Source organism: Phymastichus coffea, unplaced genomic scaffold (genome assembly GCF_024137745.1).
Source record: "Phymastichus coffea isolate CEN01 unplaced genomic scaffold, Cenicafe_Pcof_1.1 PCOF00082, whole genome shotgun sequence".
In the NCBI taxonomy this organism is placed as follows: domain Eukaryota; kingdom Metazoa; phylum Arthropoda; class Insecta; order Hymenoptera; family Eulophidae; genus Phymastichus; species Phymastichus coffea.
Genome location: NW_026706893.1, coordinates 699,669 through 720,393, shown reverse-complemented (window position 1 = coordinate 720,393; position 20,725 = coordinate 699,669). Strand labels below are relative to the sequence as shown.

Here is a 20,725-nt window from a genome sequence, read left to right as displayed (position 1 = left end):
TTTTACTTTCATCCGTACTACAAAATCATTTATTAGATTATCAATTAATTTTCGGTACTTTTATCGTCTACCATTAGATAATAGGTTTATGGATAGCATGGTAAATTTTATATTTGAAATTATACGATTATTACTTTTATTTTGTTGTAAAGTAAATCATCGACTTCTTCGGAAGGCTTTGACAACACTCCGAAATGTTTTCCAGTAACATCAAAGTAAAGGATATTTTACGGTATTTCTCTTGTATGTATGAGTATATTTTAAAAGGTCTGATTTCGGTTAGGCATTATTTTACGTAATGTAGTTCTGATAGACTAGAATTATTTTACTTATAATCACTTTATAGTTATCGAAATAAGTACAGGCGTATAAATTTATTACTAACTGCTAATTTTTTCAACTGGCCAAGTGCTACGCCAAAATTAACGATGCAACAATCAGCTCCAATCGCGCATTAATCTCAATTACATGTAGAGCGCCATAAATCTATAAAAAATATTGGAAAACCACAATAATGAAGGTTCGATCGCGCGCTCTCAGTCGAATTTCAGAGATTGTGAAATTTATAGCGCCGAAAGGTTGATTTCGCCCCGGCAGGTTCACTTCTCGCGCGGCACATGCACTTGCGATAGATATACACTCTGCAATATGTCCCTTGCGGCTGTTGTTAAGTCGTAATTACCACGCATCGCTCTGTTAGAAGTGGAATAGGCAGAGGAAGGAAAGGGAAAAGAAAAGGAGCGTAGATGAAGCAACCAAGTCCAAAGCACGGCAGCCATTAATGGCGAAACAGCGATGTACGCGTTAATTCGGTGCGACGCTGGAGCAGCAACAACGAATATTAATGATTTGCAATAAGACAACGAGTTTGCGGGGATGCAATTTGTTACAGTTTCATTTTTAATGAGCGCCGAAGAGGAAGTAGGGAGTAGAGAATCAAGTTCCTCGAGTGACAACTTAATTTTATTGCTTCGATTAATCAAACGATAATGTACGCTTTCTGCTTTTGATTGCTGGCGCTTGCGGTATCTATATTGATTGTAGCAGGATGTGTTGTACGAATGCGCGTTGTTAAAATCTTTATCAACTGGAATAAATCTGATTATCTCGTCACTCCGGAAAAAATATTTTTCACTTTACAATTATCCACGTAGACGAGCGCGAAATCAAGTAAAAACAGCAGCACTTTGTAAGAAGAGAAACGAGATAGATATTGAGAATTGCAACACCTGCTCTCCATTCCGTGCCTTGTCAAAACTCAAGAACGAGACGTTTGACTCGTTGAAAACGAGAGAAAACGAAAGAAACTGCAAGTTGCAGACAAATTACAGATAGGCCTCGGGCAAAGATGTCAAATGTGCAGGGAACAAGACTAATTTCTCTTTTGCATATGCCTATTAGAGCTTTTAACGGGTGTATGTATAAAAGAACGAATTACATTGATCGTGGTGCCGTTCGCGGCAGGTGTTTGAGCCTCCAAATCACACGTTTGACATGTGATTTATGTAACTGTCGTATTATACTATGGTCTAGTAATAAAAATGTTCGAATATGTCTTAATGCAAGTAGAATAGTCTGGATTCAACTATTTGGCGCCAATTGTCGTACAAACAGTGATCATGGTACTGTGCATTGCAATTAAAAGCTGAAACTTTCAAAACAAGACTAGGTAACGATTTTCCCACCAAGGAACGGGAAGTTAAAATGCCATTTGATATGCTCGAAGTATCTTCTGAATTGTAGCCGCACATCGCGCGATGCCCGGCCGAATCCAGCTGCGCGTCCGAAGTGCATAAATCTCGGGCGCTTCGGATTGCATTTTAGCTCGCGGAAGGAGCAAGCGCTCAAATAGTTTTTTGCCTCTCGGCCTCATGCTCTGTACTTAGGAGCAACAGGGATATGAGGTATCGGTTTTCTAAGAAAGCCGCTCTCTCTCTCTCTCTCTCTCTCTCTCTCTCTCTCTCTCTCTCTGCGGTGCACATATATACGCTGCGCACCTTTTTAGCTTGCGGCGACGCGCGTCGCCGATCAAAAGACGCTCTAGCTGGCGCTGCTGTAGCTGCTGCCGCTGCATCTGCACAAGAGACCCCACGAGGGATAGCCGTGATTGCTATCGCTGGATGAAATCTTGTATATTGTTATGAAAATGAGATTGAGCCCGCGGTAAGCGATCTCGCGCAAGAAAGGAAACTCTTCTTTTGTTTATTTTTTCTTTCGTTCTTCTTAATAACGTGGCGCTGACGTGCGCGATTAATGCCGTTCAAAGTGAATTGCCTTGCGTCCGCTCGCGTCAAAAATACAGTTTTCTTCGAGTCATTCCTATCGGTCAGCAATCGTTAATAATAAAAGACAGTTCGCAAAATGCAAATTATCCGAGAACGAGAGCGTAACGCGATAGACGGCCGCAATAATTCAATAGCAGACGGGCCCAGCATCTCGATTTCGCGTTGTTCACTCGCTGGTCTGTTTCTCGCGTGAGCTGTAACGAGAGAAAATACTCGGGCGTCAAGATCCCTCTCCGGCGCGCACACGACGGCCTTTTATGTATTGAAGTATTGCGCGCATCGTTTGCTCGCCACGTGGCGGCGCGTGGCGTAAAATAAAAAAAAAATGGAAAGGAAAAAGAGCCTCTCGCGGAGCTGAGTCGCGGCTCCAACATAATTAACCATCAGTTTTGGGTTTCGATCCTGCCTGCTCGAAGGATGAAAATCGAGAGAAACGGAGGCTCCAAGATGCGATGTATTGAGAAAAACAAGGAAGTGAATAGAAGCGGAGAGAGAACGTACAGCGAGGCAGAATCACCGAGGGGAGGTTAGATTGTTTGAAAGAGCGCGCTATAACCTGGACGTTCTTTCTTCAACTACTCAACATTGTATTTCATATTCAAAAAACTAACCTACTGTAATGCTGGAAACATCGTGTGAATAATACCGTGAGTTTCTTGCAATAAATTAGAGATCATGTAATTGAAAGAACGTTCGTAAAGTCGGATATGAAAAACACTTTATAATTGAAGTTTTATGGTCGGTTGACGTGATATCGATTCCATTAGTGGAGTAATTACTAGGTCGCATCTTTTCATTACGCCTTTAGGGGACATCGCCGACCTGATTAAAATGTTACTGCCGTAAAAATAATCGAATTTCAGCGAACCTGTATTTAACAATCAATTATAGGCTGTTATATAACCGACAATTATAATGGATGAATTCATGGTAAAATTACAGCTAGATAACATTAACTCAAAATAAATATTAAAATTCACGTAAGGATAACTTTTTAATTTTCTCTTACTGCAATCTCTTATTTTGTCAGAAATTTGATCAACAACCTTGAAGATCGATTGATTTTTATTTCAAGCATGACTAGATGTTATTTTTGTCCATACGGTCAAAGTCGAAAGACAATTGTTATTTTACAACATTCATGTTGACGTTGCATAGAGGTGTGCGCTCAATCTATATTTATGAGGATCGCGCAAGCATAGAGCGACAGAGAGGGAGAAAGAGAGTGAGTGAGTGAGAGAGAGAGAGAGAGTTAGCGCAAAAGCTCGTTGAAGCAGGCGCTGAAACTGGATTAATGGTCTTGGTCGAAGGGGACGTGGCGTAAACAAACGCCGAGGGTTTGCGCTCTTCCGCTAAGGCATCGGTAGTGTAGTGGCCCTTCACTTATGGGCTAAGCACTCGACGACGTTGCCGCTGGACACGTGCTACGCTTGAAATCACGATCGCTTTTCAACTCTCGACGCATTGTGCGCTGTCGTACATGAAATTTTCAGGCCCACGAGTAAACGAGCATTACCGATATGGTACGTGCGGCCGATGCTAGCGCGTGTCGCCTAATCATCGCCCTCGTTAAATCAATCAGCTTCGAGTGAACTGGCGCTAAGTGCGCGAGGGTGCATAGCGTATACTTTTTTATGTGGCTCTTTGCACACTCTATTGTGCGCGCAGGTCTTTCTATTCATTATCATCTCGATTACTAGATCGGATTATATATTATTTTCAATTATTTTTCGGATGCACTGCGGTAAATAATTGCCATAATAATTAGGGAACGTAATATCATTGGAATTTTAAATGCAATTAAACGTCTACCGGCCAATGAGCTAAATAAAGCAGACCGCAATCCACGTTATTGTTCAATTAAAAAGCGCACGAACCAATGTGATAGCGTTGATAATTCTTGATCGAACACTTCGGGCATCGCCGGCAGCATTAAAGCGCTCAACAATAAAAAGTAGCAGGACGGACGAACGACGCCGATGAAAATGCGGGGCACAATGTCGCCAAGAGCGTCATGGGTGTCTCGAGCTGCGCGTGTCGTGGCGATTGCGCAACGGTAGCAGGCTGCAACGAGTCCGAATTAGCGAGCCACTCGTGTGTTTTGGGCTCTGTCGAGAGGCCAGCTCTATCTTACATATCCCCCGACTGAGACGGCCCCGAGGCGAAGCAAAAATAACCAATAACCGGCCAATAACAGTTGAGCGTTAAGCGATCCGCCGGCAGCACCAGCGGCTCTCTATGGCTCCCTTTCAGTTCTCTTGAGCTTCACAGGCTACCGGTTAATTACAGGGTGCTACGTATCCGGGGTGCCTTAATAGATCTGTTACGCGCGCGGCCCAGCGAAAGAGAAAAAAAATACGAGCGACGCGCTTCGCTCGAGCTCGCTCGCGATGATAAGTATTGAGCGCGTGCCTCCCTCGGCGACGAACATATACGAGTATATGCGCTGTAAGTGATTGCGCTCGGCCAATTTAAATGCCGACGTTTCCTGCGCGTACCAACTGATTCGCAAGGCGATCGTTGGCTTGCGAATGAATCCAAGCGTCGGCTTGTCAAATTTCCAGTCGTTCCTTTCGCTTCCTCTTGCACTTTTTACGTGAGCTGTAAATCGTCGCACGAAAACAAACATCGCACGGGAAGGTTGTAAGTTTTATGCTTTTGTGCAGATGTCGAAAGTCGCTGTGTCTGTTGGAGAAAAAGATAATTAAAATGTTATAAATTCTAATCTGAGAGAGGTAAAAATATGAAAGTCGGTTACATAAGCAAATAATACATAATCTATCAAATTTATGTTAGCCCAAGGTAATAAAAATACTTTAGAATGCTTAAGCGATTGAGCGCCGAGCTCATTTGGCAAAAAAAATGACATTTTATAGTTCACGTTAAAATAAATAAAATCTAACATTAAACAGCGCAGTAAAATTACATTTCAAAGAACTGGTGCAAAGGCTGATCTTATAAGCGCGAACAATAGATCATTATATCAAGCAATGATCGCCCTCTTATCTCGATCGTAGGCAGATTTTGAAATGGCAATTTGATGACTTTAAGCTTCAAAGCGATCAGACAGCAAATGTCGCGTGTACGAAATTCCGCCTACAGCCTAGAATAATGAAAAGAACTCGAGCAACGTAAAATAAGAAGACGACAGATGCGATGTAAAAGGATTGCGTGGCGTATGCATGTATCGGGACCGCGGCATCTCCTCGTCTGCGTCGTCGCAGGGGGAAGGTGTCGGGGCGGCCCCGCGGGATACTCGAACTCCCGCGGCGAGCGCGCGACTCCTGTAAGCGCCTCCGTTCGGCAATTGGTTTTTTTCGACCTCCCTCTGACGAGTGAGAGAGAAAGAGAGGCCACTCTTTCACCATCCTCTCACTGCGATAATGAATTGCCTTTTGAGACCAGAGGATGCGCCTCAATTGATTTACAAATCAACTCCTTTTGCCATTTTCATCCGCGCCTACGCTCACTTTTCTTTTTGCGTGAAAGCCCACCTGTGTGTTTATTGTTTTTAGTTAATACAACAAAAACTTTTAATGCAATTGTATGCCAATTTTATTCAAGTAAACAATAGGTATGAAACATAAAGCTCGAAAGTTTCTTGTTGCGCTGTGCTTAATGTAACTTTACGACAACCGCATTCAACGAACAAAGTGGCTGCCTGAATTTACTCACATAAAATAAATATTTCTATGATTATTTATCACAAATTTCACGAGCAGTATAACTTGAAGGATTAGAATAAAAGGTCGCACATGGAAGCGAGTAAAAACATTTAGACAGTGACGGCGAAGAGAGTCAAAATACTTTTAATTTACCGTGCATAATTGATGGCGTCAGTGTCAGGCTTTAATTCGCGTCAGAAGAGAGAAAGATCTCGTAGCTCCGTTGAATGCACATAATAATCTAAGGCCGCTCTTTCATCCGCACAGCGTTCGTGTGTTCGCGATTTTTAATCGACAATTTGCCAGAAAAGAAAAATTGAACGGTCTTTACAACACGCGGAGCTGCGAAGGCGAAGGAATAAGAATGAAAGAATGAAAGCGACGGACTCGATTAAAATAGGCCGCCACAGCATGAAGACCGTACGACGGATGTGTGTGCGCGCGTTAATGATTTGATTAAAAAGTAAAACGAAGCCGCAGAAAGATAGAGCCACTAAAAACTCATTAAACTAAAGATTCTCTGGATGATTTATCGTGGATTATATTTTGGTATGGCTTGGCAAGAAATAAAAGAATTAGAAAAGAGGAAGAGTCAAAGGCACAGATTAGAAATGTTGCTGCTGCTCCTACTGCTGCCGCAACATGTAATGGCCAAGTGCGGGGCATAAATTTTTCGGCCATGCCTCAAACTTGTTCGGAGGCTACGTCTTTAATTGACATTGTTTCCAAGCACATATTTTAAACTCTCAACTTATTTTTTATGTATGCTGAATGAGATATCATATATGCACTTGTCGGACCAAACTTATTGTAGGAATTCTGGAGAAATTTTCAGCATGTAAATAATTATTTAGTTGTTTTGCGATTTGAATCGATTTCAGTATGTTTCATGAAACGATATTACCTTACACTCCGGATCAACTTTATTGAAACCGAAATAAAGATTTATTTAAAGAAAAAAAAAAGAGTAACATGGTCATTTCACTGTGGTGGCATTGCGAATAGTGCACGGCAAAAAAGTCCCATTAAACATCTGGCTAATTGTATTTTTACGGGCTTCTTATACAAGCGGAGGAACCAAGAGAAAGCTTCTAATTTACCGACTGACTTGTCTGCTTTATAGGCATCTCCGATATATACCGTTTACGATACAACCGACACCACACCTCGTTAAATCGAAAAAAGTTCAGCTCAACTAAGGCAAAGAATTATTTCCAGCCAAAACTTATAATGATCTAATGATTTCTTTTCTTTGTGTTGGCCCGTGATAATCAAGTGATTTCTTTTTTTCAGAATAATACAGTTTATGCTACATAATAAACAATTATTGCTTGATGTTCGAAATAAAACAAAATTGTTTACATTTATTTCTTCAGCGAATGAACTCGATCAATCGAACAAATCCGCACATAAGCAATGTGGCATCGCGCCTCTATCTACTTTGCTCGAAGACAACGCGAAATCTGTAGAATATTAAGGAAGAGAACAATGAAAACTTTGCGGAACCCAAGAATGAAGTCCGCGCGGAGTCGACGGCGTTCGTTAGCAGGAGTCTTTGAAAGACATTCGTGCATCCTCAAGGCGTTCAGCAGATAGATAGAAAGAGATAGAGAAAAGATGGAAATAGCGAGAGGAAAAAGAAAACGCGCGAGACATGGACGAGAGAGGGAAGAAGGAAGAAAAAAATGAAGCGAACGTGCAACGGGAGCATCGACTCGCGGCTTATCCGCAGTCCGAAAATAATAAATCTTGGCGCGCACGAGAGAGTGAGAGAGCGCGCCCAACTCGAGATTATTAAAAGAGTTCTGTGCGCGCGCAGAAAGGTCGACTGAGGGATAAAAAGGAGAAAAAAAAAAGCTGAAAGAGATGAAGACAGGAGCGCATCGGCGAGAGAGTGCGGGCGGGCGAGAGAAAGAAACGGCAGCAAAGAAAAACAAAACGCGTTACCGTTTCTTAATGAAGCCTCAGAGAATGAAAGGAGTAAAGGATTGCGCGGCCACGAGTGTACTGAAAAGCAAGCGCGATGCCATGACAACTAATTGGAAGGGCCAGATAAAAGGAAACAGAAAAGAATTGCAATCACTTGAGTTTCAATCAAAGCAAGCTTATTTATCGAATCTTTTGAGATATTACAAATTATCAGTAGATCAAGATGTGGACATTGTCCATCTCTCTCTTCCTTCTTCATTTTTATTTTTTGACGTTCGTAAGAAAGTTGTATTGTTTCGTCAAATAATGAGCACGCGTCAAAGTATTTTTGCAGCAAGTAATACGCGCATTAATCTAACAGTTATGCGCGTCTACATTAAGACGAAATCAAAAGTGCAGAGCGCCAGAGAATAAAAAGAGCTTCCTGGTGAGTAATTGCAGCCTCTGACATTTGCTGCATAAAGAAAACAAAACAGAAAGCCACGCACGCGAGCACAATTGAACGAAAAAGAGAGATCAAGAGAAGAATCGAAAAAAAAGGAGCAGAGCGGGCAACGTTTGTCGAATATATAGTGGGTGTGTTTCAGACCCCGAGAGATTAACAGGCCGTTCCGTGTGCCTCGCGTACGAGCTTACATCACGACACTTCACTCATCATAATCACCGAAGCGTTTTTGCGCCGGACCTGCTAGAAAGAGAGGAGCGGGAGCGCGCAAACAAGAGCAGCTTTTAACGACGAACACCTTGACTCTCTTGATGAGCCCATGGCTAAATGAGTGTTTTAGCTATTCTTTTATGGACACCTAGTGCAAAGTCATTAAGGAATGTCGATGGAAATTTACCGCTGTTCACATAGTCATTTTCTACAATTGTATTCGTAAAAAATTTTATTGGCAACGTTAGTGTTATATTCAAGCCACTGCACGAATTAATCTCGACATGTATGACAGGCAAAAATAATTGAAACATTACTTAATATTTCATTCGACCGACGTCCAGAATCGTACGATCAATCTCTTATCTGGAAAATTATACTTTCTTCTATCAATAGACCATTCTAATTGGGTTCTCCACAACATCATATGTAGCGCGTGAGCACTGCGGCGTTTGATTTTACAAAGAGCCAAGCTGTCATTATGTGTCGCCTGGAACGGATCGTTAAATAAATTAGACACCCGTATATTGTGCGAGAGAAGCGGCAATTTTTTTTCGATCTAATGGATTCTTCAAAACCGCATTCGCACCTCCGCAAATGCGCCGAACAAAAAATACAAGCCATAATTTCAGAACACAATAATGATCGCCACGCAAGTTATATTTTCACTGTGCTCCTAAGCTTGTTAAAATCGCATTACGGATTAACGGATGATCTCGGCGTGTTTCCTGAATTCTTTGCTGTCGACATTGAATGAATTCTCTACTGTATGTTAAAAGCGATAAGAAAATGGAGGCGAGCGTCAATTGACAGCCTCACGCGATGCTATACAAGCAAGGAACTCGAAAAAAATGCTTGCGGCCTTTGCAGAAGGTCCTCCTCGGTGATGTTTTAATACCCATTCTCCGGTATCCCGTACAGCCACGAGGCGCTCTCTTGCAAGCACTGTCGTGATTATAGTCATCGTATGGACGCAACTATAACGGTGGATTAGCATCTTCCCTTAATAAAATCTATAGCTTCGTATCATTATCGAATTATGCTACGTCCAAGATCGTAATCGCGCTAGAATATCGCTCGCGCGGACACAAAAGCGCTGCGTTCTTTTTTCTTTCTTCTCCAAGTATAAAATCGCTGGCGCGCGACCAAGGAGTTTTGTTCTCGTCAAAAATTAGAGCCTTGTGGGAGAGAGCGATGGGCTTGAAGACGCGTTTAATTTTTAATAGACGCCCGTGCATCGTCGTGGATAACCGCGTAGCGAGAATGCATATTATTTGGGACGACGTTTCACTAGGCATCGTATATAATATATGCAAAATAGACACCCGCATCAAGGTTTGAATATAGGATTGACGACATTTTTCATGCCCACGACTGATTATAGATTCTCGGGTAATTAATAGACAATGATTTATGCAGTAATGAAAGGAACTCGCTAATCGGCACATTCGGGGAATTTCTTTGGGTATTGTCAATTAATATAGCCGATTGATTTGGTCCGAAAGTGACTCTATAACAAGTTTGTGCAAGCAAGAAAGTAAAGAGAGGACAAGGAAAGCGAAGCGCACGTTTGTGCGGGGCAACGACGTCCGATTTAGTGCCTTTAAAACGTATATTCCTTCAATTTTCTAGTCGAGTAAGCGTCGCTTGAAGAGCCCTTGTGAGCTTGGCAAAGCGTGCACTATCCTGTTACGCGATCTTCCCTGGGTCCGCGCAATCAAAATTCAAATCACACTTTTGCAGCTCAACATAAAATCAATATCGTGGCCCTTTTTAGAGACCTGTCCCTGAATTCCATCGACAATTCAATCAGGCCGCGCAATCTTTTATGCCTTTTCATTTCGCTTTCGTAAACTTGAAAAGCGCCCACCGAGCTCGTATTCTTTTCTTCGACTAAATCTATCTTTATTGCTCTCTATTCATTGCCAATATCCGAATAATGGAATCAATTGTACTACCGCAACTTTCTTGGAAAAATGCATCAACGAACAAGCGATTCTCGTTAGGTGCACGTAGTCGACTCGATGGCGACGTATTAATAACACGTGGCGAAAAGAAATTGACGAGTAAAGTTGAAAGAGCTTTCTGAAAAATCAACACACCCACTTAATTGAGTAGACATAAATCTTCTTCAAAAGGCCAACGACTGTGACGGCGTGTGCGCGTGTATCATAGTGTATAGCCACTATGTGCTCAATTACTCGTTATATGTTTTCGCCCGCGAGGACAAATGCGCGCGCGCGGAAAAATAAACGATACGAGAACCGTGCGTGCGGCTGGCTGTACCTCCGAAATAGTGGCTTATAAATGGTTTTTCTATATTGGCTTGCGCGGGCGAAAGCCGTGGACATGGGTTACCAGTTCATTTGAATAAGTTAAGGGTCTCTCTCTCTCTCTCTCTCTCTCTCTCTCTTTCTCTCTCTGGCAGGCAGACTCGCGGCTCCATTACAGCCAGGCAAAAGCCGGCTAATTACCTGCCTGACGTGAGTTATAAAGCCTGGCTCGCATCGCTCGCTTGCTCGCTCTCGTTTCCCCTTCGTGTCCTTCTCTTTGTTCTTTCGATGCACATGTGTGTGCGTGTGTTGCACTACTCGGCAGCAGCTCTCTCTCTCTCTCTCTCTCTCTTTCTCTCTCGAAGATGCATAGTTTCGCTGGCACTCGTGTTGCTTGCTTTTTCGCGCTTCTGATTATTTTCAGTAAATCAACGATTTCCTGCCCTGTCCGCTCGCGTGATATGCACTCGCGCTTTCGTCGATGGTTATTGGCCAAGCAGCGAGTTTGCACCCTCATACATATACTTGCTAGCTTATTTTTTCATGCTCCTCTTTTTGTTTCGAACGTGCCAGATGAGATAATGAAGGCGGCTTGAATGTTTCTTAATGCCTCCCGCCTTCGCGCCTTCGCTGCTGATTGAATGGCCATATCGTTCAAATGATTTTAATGAATCTATTGATCATTGTGCACTTTATTTAGGCGTAAGGTAAACACGTTTCTGCTGCGCAGCTGTCTAATAATTTATTCGTTACCTGTATTTTCAGTATGAGTCGAGAGATGTTCTTATTATAATTGAACATTTGACAAATGCTGCAGAGAAAGCTATACGTAAATTTTGAATTAGGCGAGTTAAATGAATTCAAAAATATTTTATGTCATTGATCGATTTCTTCAGATTATCTATTAACAGATATTCCATGGGTTGTAAATTCTACTTATAGTGTAAATAAGATAATATTAAAGAAAATTACAAACCCATGGCATATTAAATGTTTGCAAAACATGTATTTTTGTGATCTAGTACATACGAAAGGAAAGAATTACTCAAAGACCGATGGAAACAAAGTTAGTTTTCAATAAGGACTGCGCGAGAATTTTGCATATTAATGAGCGAATCAGCTCGCTACTATTACCAGAGGTTCATATTTCTCTCTCTCTCTCTCTCTCTCTCTCTCTCTCTCTCTCTCTCCCGAGGGATTCAAATATACATGAAAGAATCTACGAAAGTCTCGTAGATGTTTGTGTGGGAGAGACAGAGGAGGTGAGAGTGAAATGCACCCAATTTAATTTTCAATTTCAGCGTAGAGAGAGAAACAGCGAGCGAAAAAGGAGAAGGTCCACAAGATTACAAACGCATACCGTAAATGGTCACACACACGCGGGCGCGCTCGCGCACATCAACGCACGCCCTTGTAAAACTCGTCTCTTATTTCCGTTTTAAATTCGCGCGCAGCCATAAACTAATCAAAAATTAGGCTCCGACGATTGTTCAAAAAGAAAAAAGAAAATTAAAAGAAATAAAAAAGCTAATAATAAAAAGGAAGACAGCGCGCACACTTCTGACAGTTGTAATTTCGTAATAAACGATCGAGCGCTACAAAAGAAATTAATCTAGTTTGTCATGACGTGGGCGGTTTAATTCAAAGCCCTGCACACCGCTAATGAGAGCGAGCTCCTCGCGCTCACGCATGCACGGCGCATACCTTGTCAATGGGGGCCTCCTCTCTTGGTCGACCATGAATCAACGACCTTGCACGTGCTGCCGCGGCATCAGGACCTCAACGATCCTGATATGCATGCTTCGTTAAAGAATAATATCCATTTTCGTCGTTTTGCGCGGTACAAAAGCGTAGCCGACGCAAAAGGCGCCTTCGTATTTTTCTATCCACAGTCTTGAACTATTGGCAGCCTTTTGTTTTTGGCTTCTTGATAGTCGATGGAGCCGCTGCGATTGCCAACAGATCGTCGGCACGTGAAATCTAACTTGACAGAGTGCGCGATTAAGCGAGCTCAAAAGTTTATGAAACGTTCGAGTATTTGACAGTCGTGCTAAAGAACACTGTTAAAGTTGTGAAGCATCAAGTCTGAAGGTAAGGCCACGAGACGCGTCGTTCGTGCGTCTCCCGGCAATGGAAAAACGAAGCGCGCAAATTCGCGGCAGGCACGAGCAGAAATACACGTGGAGGAGATAGAGACAGTAGGGGCGGAGGGAGTCTATTTCATGGTTAATTTGGCTAACTCGATTTCACCACCAAGGTTGCGTGTACACGGTCACCGGCGAGCCCAGCTCGCCCCTCCCTCCATCTCCTCGTTCGCTCGCCCCTCGCCGTTAAAACCCGATCGCAAGCTACGATAGGGCTGTCGCGTTTCGCTCTTGAAACTTTATCAAAAGTAAATTTCGCCCTTTGCCGCGCGCTCGCGCACACGTCCTGTACGTGTGTGTCTGCGATTGCAGTGATTATTTTTTGTCGCTTCAAAGCGACATCCGTGAAATTCGGCTTCGCGCACGTTTACAGGTTTTACGGGGGAGTCATTTGAAAGTAATAGAATTGAGTATCTACGTTTATATTTATCAATTTTTACTTTATTTCAGAAATTGACTGTGCAAAAAGGTTTCGGTTTCGGATGCTTGTATTTGAATGGTACTGATTTGCTAGTCTTTTTGGTTGAAAATATCTTTGGACTGCAACACTCCGAAATAGCCGATATAGTATATCAATTATTGAATTGATCTGAAGCTTCTATTGACTGACAGATATAAAACGCTTGAAAACGTGTCATCGTTCATTTTTACGATTGTGAAGTAAACAATATGAAAGAGGAAAATAGAAATTTGCTCATCTTCCACCAATAACCATAGAAGGTTGATGTTGCTATTCGTAGGCGCGTGAGGCTTTAGGAAACGAAACAGGTCATCTTGACACTGCTCTGCGCCTGATGGCTCTTCTCTGTCTTTCTTTTCTTTCTAGTTCTATCAAATAAGCACAATGACGAGTGCGCCCGGACTCGAGCATTCTTTTTCAACGTACAGAGGAAAAAGAAATCTTCGCAGCAAGTCGCGCGTCAATATTAGTTGACTACGCTGGACTACTAGTCATTATTCTTTCTCTCTTACGAACACGTGGAAGGAAAAAAAATGCCGGTACACTCGGGCAAGGTAAGAGCGGCAGCTGCTCATCCAAACAGAAGAAAAGACGACGACTCGCAGATAAGCCTCGGCTCTCTCGCGCAAAAAAGGGCGGAACGAAGACGAGGGTGTCATCGCCGCGTCACGTAGCCACGTCGCGAATCTCTCTTTCTCTTCTCTTTTATGCTCGCGTCTGCAGCTACGAGCACTGCCGCCTCGATTTGCGCGTGTGTTGTTCGTCTCTTCTCTTGCGCGTCGTTTCGATGTGGAATCTCGCACAGTGCTATTCATCAAAAAATTAATGCAAGCATGGCATCTTGACACCACAAATTACACCACAAACTATCATTTCAGCACCTTACAGATGAAGACGAAGTATAGGAAGAACAAAAATCGCGCATAGCTTCGATAAAACGAGACAACATCTCGCCTGGGGGAAGCGGCTAACTCATCGCCTAACTGTAATTAAAGGGACGCAGGGATTTGCCGTGACTGCATTATGGAGGAGACTTCCGCTCGTTTTCTTCGCCAAGTGGGCATTGTACGCGTGTGTCCACTCGCAAATGGTACTCTCTCGCTCTACCGTGTATTGTCATTGAGTTAAACAACGGCGAGTCCCGAGTACGGAGCGAAGTGTCGGGGGTGCCTCTTTCTCATTCTCATAGGGCTCGGGTTTGCTACCCAGTCATGTGTGCACAAAACGCCTAACTTATTCAGAGGCTCCTCTCATCGAGCGCACACGCGCCGTTTTGTTTGTGCTTGCCCTGTACCGCGCGCGAGCTTTCATCGCGACTCAAATGGAACATTCGTGTATCGCTTTGCAAAGTGCGAATGATCATTTTTTCTCTTGGTAATATGACAATCTTGACAACGACCTTTCCTCGGAATATGATACTAACTTTTCTTCGGATAATCAACTACTTCGATGCTCTTTACGTTTTCCGTTCTCGATTGTCTACTCTAAAACCTGTATAAATCCTAATAAGCATTCCTCGAAAGTAGATGAAACTGCAAAGCCAACATGCACAACGCAATACAATGAATGGCAGTGGCTCTCTGTCGCACGCGGTTAGTTCCAAGCCGAAATGAGAATTGAAATGCAATTTGTCGTCCCCCGCAATTTTCGACGTATAGGCCGTGCTCCCTCGACTATAACAGAACGCATGCGCGCACGCAGACATTTCCCTTGTGCAAACCATCACGCGATTACGCTAATTCGTCCTATCGTTTATTTTTCGTTTCTATCTCACTCTTTCCTTCCCGTTACTCTCGGCAAACGAACAACACCCAGCCAGGCCCCTCCTCGTGTACATTGATGTATGTATATGTGCGATCGCTCTCGAGTTTCGAGACCAACTTTGAAGTGCGGCAAGTTTTTGATGTGTCCACCAACTGTTCGCCTCCACGTCTTGTCTGGCATGCAAAATAGTGAGTCATCAATTAGATCGAAATATGATGACGAATCGCCGGTTATTTGTTGTCCAAATCTTCATACTTTGATGGTTTTCAATCATTCTGAGCAATAGATTTTCAAAAAGATGTCTTTATGGAAATAGAAATGAATCTACCATTATTACGTTATTTTATCTATTCACGTACCCGATACTGGCTAGTATTTAATATTATAAATAAAACGAATTAGTCGACGAATGAAATAACGCTGATGTAGTTATCCAGACGGACGAATGCGCATGAAGGGAAATATCGAACGCACGTTCGAAGCCATCGGTACAATTCACAATAAATCTTTACAACAAAAGATCAACAGTTAGCGGCAAACGGTTAATGGCAAATGAGATACCCGCGCGTGCCGAACAATAAAAAAATTAAACTCTCACGGGTGCAGTCTCCCATAGAAAGCCCGGCCGAAGAGTTCACGTGCGCGTTTTGTGTCAACAGATCATCGGCACTTGATTTCTCGAGGGCGTGAGTCAAGTGGTGGGCGGCAGCGGCATCATTTCGCACGGACGAGCCCGCGGCATGTATACTTTATGAGACAGAGAAAGGGCCTGAGAGAGCAGTCGGCGCTAATCTCGCTCTGTGGGTCGCGTGGCTCTGTTGTTCTTCGGGCCAAGGACACGCGCCACGCGACCGTCATCCACTCGCTTCCACGCCGCTTTATTGGAAAATGTGCAAATACGCAGCCTCTTTTTCTGTGTGTACACTCTACATTTGTACTGGGATCAAGCTTTCTCTCTCTCTCTCTCTCTCTCTCTCTCTCTCGATATTCCTTCTCATGAATTAGCTGTCGAGTGCATGGGATTGTGCTCGTTATACTTTGTTGAGAATTCAAATTCAGTTATTACGACACATTAATAACATTCATGGAAGTAGTATAATGAATAAATTTCTATTTCATAATATTCGTGAGTATTATACAATTATATGCCATTCATTATAAGGGGACGTAAAGCTTAATCAACAGTATAATTTTACTATAAAGTCTGAATCAACAATCCATAAAATGCATTTCGAGAGCAATAAATACAAAAGCAAATCTGATTTCTCAAAACCCGACATTGATTGATAAACGTATGATAACCCATCACCATGTGGCATGCATATACGTGCCACGCACGAGATACACTGAGGAGTAGGTAAAACAAAGTTTTCGAAGCTTTGCTCTATGCGCGCGAGCGTGTATTATTATATACATGGAAGGCGCGCATTTAAACGGGGTATGTAAAATCATGCGCCGGCAATTGGATTTGGCCGAAGAGAAGTTAAGCTAACCTCGTTTTCCTCATCCGACAAGGTCGAGGCGTTACGTTTCCGGTGCCAGAGCGCTCTGTGATCTGCAACGCCCGCCGCTGCGCCGTAGGGGAATCATCGTAGCATACCGTGTCTAATGGGCCAAGATCTACTGGACTGACTTTTTTTACAGCTTCTTTTTTTGTTCGCTCGACTCTTACGTTTTTGTTTCTTTTAATGGCGTTTTTTGCGCTTGAACGGTTCGAAATAATGTCCCGTTGGGGATAGGGGGTGTGTTTAGATCTTTTTGTACTAATTTTGATTTACAGACTGTTTTGGGGAATTGGGATTTTGAATGTAATTATTTCCACAATAATATTATTCATTCAAATCTGTTACTAATTTACCGTACGAAATGTAATTTTGTAAACGCCGTTTCTTATTTTATCAGCCACTATATGAATTTCTCGTTGTCGAAGTTGTAAAGAAGAAACTGAAATGCGCACGACTTGCTAAACCCTGCACGAAGCATTAATTAGTGAAAACGATTCTATCATAGCAGCATTAAGATCGTAATTATCGTAACTAAACCGCAGAGCGCACACTGTAATATAGAGCGATGGGGGCTGGGGCTGGTCTCGCGCACGCAGCTCCTGATAGCATCGTCGGTTAACCTCGAATTAGACTATACGTCCATCTCAATCCAGCGTACGCTGGCCGCGATAGCAAGCTGCTATCTCTCACGGGGGAAGCTAAATATATGTACATGTACATGCCGAGCGTATGCGCCTGCCATTATCGCATAGCGTCGCGCAGGAGTCCGCTCTGCAATAGACGTGCGCTGCTGTACTACGCCGACGAACGAATCAATGCGTTACTAATCTTCCGCCACCCCCCGCGCGGACAATTTCCTCGCTTTTTAAATACATGCATATGCGCGTGGCGCCGCGCTTACGTACACTACGATTCAGATATGACTGACTGGATTACAAATGACGCACCTATCATTTTCGTTTATAAGGCTCGTGAGAGAGTACCCTACAAAGTAGTTGCCTACACGCGTGTGTTCTGGTCTATTTTAGGGGAATTTTGAATTCAGTGAGAACTCCGTAACTTGCTTCAGTTTTATAAAGCTGCGCCGGAGTTGTATTGATTGCGAAGCAATTCCGATCAGCTGCATTTCGAACATACTACGACTATTACCTATATGTGTTTTGTGTAGTTGCAAAAAAGTCGGTAAAGCTTACCATTCGTAAAGATCAAAAGATTTCGCTGTGAATAAGTGTCTTTTACAATATTAATGCAACGTAAATGAAGAGATCCCTTCGAGAAAGCTTGACGGAACGTTAGTCAGCGCATAGCGTGGCCATTAAAAGTGCAGTGCGGCCGATCGCTCGCTTGCACACAAAACGCGGCTCGTGTAAAACAAGGGGCAAAATTAGCGAATTATCGTCGAACCCGTGGCCGAGGGAGAAACCCGCGCTCTGCGAATTTCCGTGTCTCGGCATAAATATTCATGTGTATGTGGCGTAGGTAGGCTCGCGTGTGGAGCGCAGGCCGAGCGCGAGGCTTTTGCCGTTATACGTATGCCTATACGTACGTAGCTGCTCGGGCGGCGCCTACTCGAAAAGCTAATCGAGTCACAGCATCGACGGCGACGGCCGAAGCTCTAATCGCATCAGCTTCTAAGATGGCTGAAAGGGAGCTCGACGCGCAGACTGTGAGTGGCCCGCTAAGCGAATAACCTATCCCGTGCAAAGTGCATTTTGTCAGCTATATAGGCAGAAGAAGCGCATGCTCGTGAAAGGTGGCACAGCTCAGCAGCAGCGGCCCGGGGAAGAGCGCGCGCTTTCGCAGACAAGCTTGCCCGTCGGGAGGTCGAGTCGCTTTAAAAATTGTCAACGCCTGACTGACTCACACGGCCACGTGGTTACACGATGCGGACCGAAGAAATTCGGCGATTGCAGCTGAGTTGCGCGAAATCGTCGGTCGTTCTGTTCAGTTCTAGTATTCTTTGAATGTTTCTTGTACTACTGGGGATCAACGCTACGGAAAACAATGTTCACAAATAGAGTTAAGGCGTAGAAAATAATTGGCTAGAAATAATCAAGCCTGAGTCTTTCAGGATAGGAATAGATATGGCACTCTCAGGTATGTGCGTAATGCAAGAGCAAAAGGAGTAAACGGAAGATAAATAGTGCGAGCGAGCAGACGGAGCAAAAGTGCGGCTCGCACACGTTGCTCCTGATAATTAAATCAACGCGCGCGCGCAGCGCAAAGACGCATGCATTTTCATCGCGATAATTAAAATAAACGGAGCACGGCTCGTCCGCCGCGCCGTAGATGCGTGCGCTTGGCGCGCGGAGAGGGAGAGATTTTTATCCGCATGGCAATTTGGCTAATTGTCGGCGGGAAGCAAATAGAGATTGCGTAACCTACCTGCCAGGCGTTGGAGTCAAGAGCGAGATACGACATGTTGTCGATGCGATGCTCTCTCCGCTTGGCTGTCCTCGGATTTGAGATGAAGCGCTGCAGTCAGGCGCACGTCGCCCCGAGATACTCGACGATTATCAAGCACAAGCCTCTCTTTCGTTGCGCCAACGCCAGACAACCGCGAGCTTCTCTCTCTCCCGACCTAACCCACGGAACTCATGTTCCGGCTCGGTTGTCACTCGCCTGCTGTTTTGTGACTGCACGCCCTGCAATGCAAAATTACATTATGCTTTTCATGCTCACTTTCCTATTCCTTCGTTGAGCTCAAAGTTTCATTTTCATTATTTCTTCGACAATGGGAATTCGATAATGTAAAGAGACATCGAAAGTTTGCTTTTTTACATCAACACGTACAATACAATTATACAATAATAGTTTACCAGGAAATTTTATCTTGTAGAGTAATAATCCACTATAGCACTATTCTATCATCCGTGCAAATATGAAATCAGTGACATTGAACATGGAAAGAGTCTCTTTCGAAGCTTATCATAATTTAGTAATGGTTGAATTAATGACAATAACAGTGTTTAAATATTTATGACTTAAATGGAAATTAATGAAGTGGACATTTCAGAATATGAAATTGAAAATACTGTTAAGTTGGATGTTATTGTTGGCTACAGCCAACTACAGTTCGTAAAATTTTTCATATTTTAGAAATACAGCTCTCATAAAACAAGCACTCGCAGAAACAAAAGCCTGTTGCGAGCGAACCTCAAAGCATTAACTTCTGAGAATACTTTCTATGTTTGCACAGTGTATATCAAAAAGTAAATAGATTTGTAACGTTAATCAGATTGAAATGTTTTTGAATCGCAATGTTTGCATAACCTTAAAAATCTAACCTTCCTTGGCGGAGCGTCTGCCTGCGTTCGTACAATTTATTGGAGAACTATTCCGGAGCTAGCATAACGGCATCTTTAGTAGAGAGCGTAAAAACGAGGTATTCAATTCACGGTTTCACTTCACTTTGCTTTGACGTAAATCTGATTAAACGAGTTTAAGAAAAAGGTTTGACGAAGACCGAAAAATCGCGCGAATCAGAAGCGGTGTGAAGACGACTACGTCGCGGATCCCTGGGGCGCTCCGTCAACAACTGACGAACTTAGTTAAGCAAAGTTAAATACGGCTCCCCGAGGTGCCACAACCGTTTTTTAATTGCAAATGCTCCTGGAAAATGAAAGGGAAACACACGACACTCGGCCTCCGACAGACCAACTTTATAATAAAGTTTTCTCCTTTTCCACGAGACTTCGCACTCTTCTCTATGGCTTTTTTTCTCTTTATTTGCTCGTGTAATTTCAGCTTTTCTTATACTCAGAATCTTGAGCTCGAATTTATTTTTATTGACCAAAAGACTTTTCATACAAATAAGCGATCTTATTCAATTACTCATATAAATCGGATCATATAAATTCATACTTGATTTTCAAACCTTGAAAACGATTATTAATCAAATCAAATCGAAGATTAATAGTTACAAAGACCCAACCCAACAATTTTTAGGTAATAACTTCGTACTGAAAATTCGTAGACACTAAATAATAATGCTCTATACTAGTGTTCCGAGTGTTCACAGTAAGTACAGCTGACTCTAAACAAC

The 20,725-nt window shown here is 43.1% G+C and overlaps 1 protein-coding gene across 1 annotated transcript in view; it reads right to left on the bottom strand.

Annotated features, from left to right (window-relative positions):
• Nucleotides 1-19,093, bottom strand: part of LOC131668641 (transcription factor AP-2-epsilon) — a 176,530-nt gene extending 157,437 nt beyond the window's left edge. Inside the window, exon 1 of the mRNA XM_058942983.1 lies at nt 19,066-19,093. The gene's annotated coding sequence lies outside the window, so the exon portion shown is untranslated. The remainder of the gene's footprint in view (nt 1-19,065) is intronic.
• Nucleotides 19,094-20,725: the final 1,632 nt, after the last annotated feature.